Genomic DNA, 2965 nt, shown 5'->3' on the forward strand with positions numbered 1-2965 from the left:
TATGACAGAATAGCACTCTTGTCAGAGATACTTATTGTTTAATGCAATTTTGCCAATAAAAAATTCCTTCATCATTCTTCGGTAATCGTTTTGTATTCAAGAGACATCTCCGAGTCCCCTTTGCAAAAACTTCAATAATACTTGGACAGGCTTCATTAAGAAGTTTCTGCATCTCTCCCAGCTTTGCTATTCTCTTCGATAATGGGAGTTTGCTAGGACGGATCGAATACGTGGCGCGAATTGCAGCATCGACGGGAATCGACAGAAAAATGGCATCTCCCATGAAACCTACATTCTTCATCGTTTGGCATATGAAGAAGCATCTAGTTCAACGATAATCGATTGTCACAATCCGACATGACAATTTTATTTTTTCTTACACAAGATATCGGCTTTTACGTTTCTGTCTATAGAAAATTGAAGAAAACATAACATATAAAATATTTTTTCAACGTTTTACTTTATAATTGATGAGATGATATAAAAATTTAACAAAAATTGCCAAGAAAGGAAAGTTAGTCTCTTAAATATGGATTGAAGGAAAATGTAATCAGAATTGCTCGCACAAACTAGCGTAGTAAATAGATAAGTATACCCTGTATAGAGGAAAAAATTCTTCAATCAATTGCTATTCGCACAATTTTTTTTTATACAATATATTCAAACATTTAAATAAAATATGTGAATACGTATATGTGTGTGTGTGTGTGTGTGTATGAATCGTAATTACCCGCGATTCAGAGATTAAAAGCATTCACATACAATAGCATCGTATTTAATATAAAGCAGAGAATTTTTAGAGCGTGATAGTAGTTTCACACAAGCCAATGTAACCTTATAACAGAGCATACTGTGTAACCAAGTCTTGAATCAGTCTAATCAGTTTTCCTCAGCTGTTTGATCGCTGAGATACATCGGATGTATAGCCATCGATCCTTCTGTTTAATATTCAAGAGGATAACCAGCGATTTGTATTCCGATTGACATTATCCCTAGTCTTGCGATATTCATGTCTAGCCTGAATGGCTGTTATTCTGTCGCAAATATAAAATGTTATGTCAAAAATTTAGTTTATCGTATCTCTAAATAAAAATTAAAGAAAATACATTGCACTGTATTACCTCTAATCAAATCGTCAAACTGTTTATTGCCATTTTATTATTTAATTCTATTTCAACATTAATATATGTACAAATGAATTTATAGGAATTATCGCAACAGATTATCAATTTTCTAATAACAGAGAGAAGAAAAGAGATTTATTATACATTCTTTATTTTAACACAGAGTTATTCCTATTATAAGATTGCAAGTACTTAAACAACATACAAAAATAATAATTTGTGATCAAGCTCCTTTATAGATTAACATAATAGTGTTTAAAAAGCGAATAATCATACAGCAAAATTCGTTAAATTATATAATTTTCAAAAACAATGATTTATATCTCTCCTCGTTTATCGCGTTTTTGTCTATTACGATAGATTTGTTTCCCCCTCTCCCCCTCCCCCCTCAAAGGTCGATTTGCATTTGTTATTGCGTGTATTTTCTACTTCGCCGATTTATGACGCAATCGAAAACGGACATAGTTCAATATACCCACAGAGGAAACCATCGGATGGGATGCGACGTCGATGGAATATTGCATAAGCAATTTCGCGTCGCCATTCAATATCGTATCGTTCGAAGATTCATTCGTCCAAAGTTTAACTTGTACTTAGCTTTTAAATAAGAGCGAACCGAGCCGGAGCGTAGGTGAACTATCGAATGCTTCGAGATTCGAATATACGAACGTCTCTTGGGAGATATTAATATCATCTTGGCTCTCGCCAAACTTTCGACGCGTCATTTCCGACTTTGCGGAGGCTATTCGCGTTGGAGTTAGCGAACTTCTCCCCGCGCTATTCCTCCTGTTTTACGGTCAGAGAACTGCGCCCATTCAGATCGTGGAATATTGTTATATCGATGCTAAAATGCCTTTGCGTCGCGAAATTCATGGAAAGAAACTTTTTATTTGCTTCTATCTACGCGTTGTATTTCCCTAGTGACAGACCGCCGATCGGCGAAGAGATATAAAGGATAAGGATGTTTGTACATCGCAATCGAATAGTTTGATATACCAGACATCGTAATTGTTAAAAATATCGAATATGTCACTTTTCTATCTCGTCAGAAAAAAACATGTCGCATAATAAAAATATTACTTTTCGCATATGTAACAAATATTTGAAAAAATAAGGAGCAAATACATTGCTTTTGTGTCATTAAATTATGTAAAAATTCATTTGTGATAATAATTAAATAAACTCGTTAATGTATAACAAACTTTCAAATTTCATTCGGATTTCTTGACTTTTAATAATCCTATTTTAAATTTTGTTTTAGGGAGTGATATACATTTGGACGGGATAAAAATAGAAGTTATTTAAAAAATTTTTTTGAAAGAAGATTGATATAATAAAAATATATAAAACAAATTATATATTTTTCTTTTTCCAAAGTGTATCTCGTTATCTATATATAATATATGCTCTTAAAATTTTTTTAACTCGATTATAATTAAGGTAATAACAGCTATCGGGGCACAATTTTCATTTTTATTTTATTTTAATTTAAAAAAAGTCGTCGAACGACTCTTACACATTTTCAGTCCGTCTAAATCCGTTTTATATGCGCCGTTTTCTATTCTTTCTTAATATATATTGCAAAAATATTGTTACAATTTCTAAATTTCTCAATTAATATCATGCCCAAGTATAAACCAAATAGAATATTAATTCACAAAAGTATTATTCATTCTTGTTATAATAAACGCGCTTCACTCAATTCTATAAACAGATTCACATGTAAACGAATGAAAATATCGATAGCAATTTTCTCTCTTCGTGCATCTGCAGTTTCATTTCAAGATACCTCGCGGCACGTACGAGACTCTTCGCGTCTCGGTCGTTACGTACATCGATCT

Source organism: Polyergus mexicanus, unplaced genomic scaffold, assembly GCF_030449975.1.
Source record: "Polyergus mexicanus isolate NDT 795.1 unplaced genomic scaffold, iyPolMexi1.0 SCAF_12, whole genome shotgun sequence".
NCBI classification, from domain to species: domain Eukaryota; kingdom Metazoa; phylum Arthropoda; class Insecta; order Hymenoptera; family Formicidae; genus Polyergus; species Polyergus mexicanus.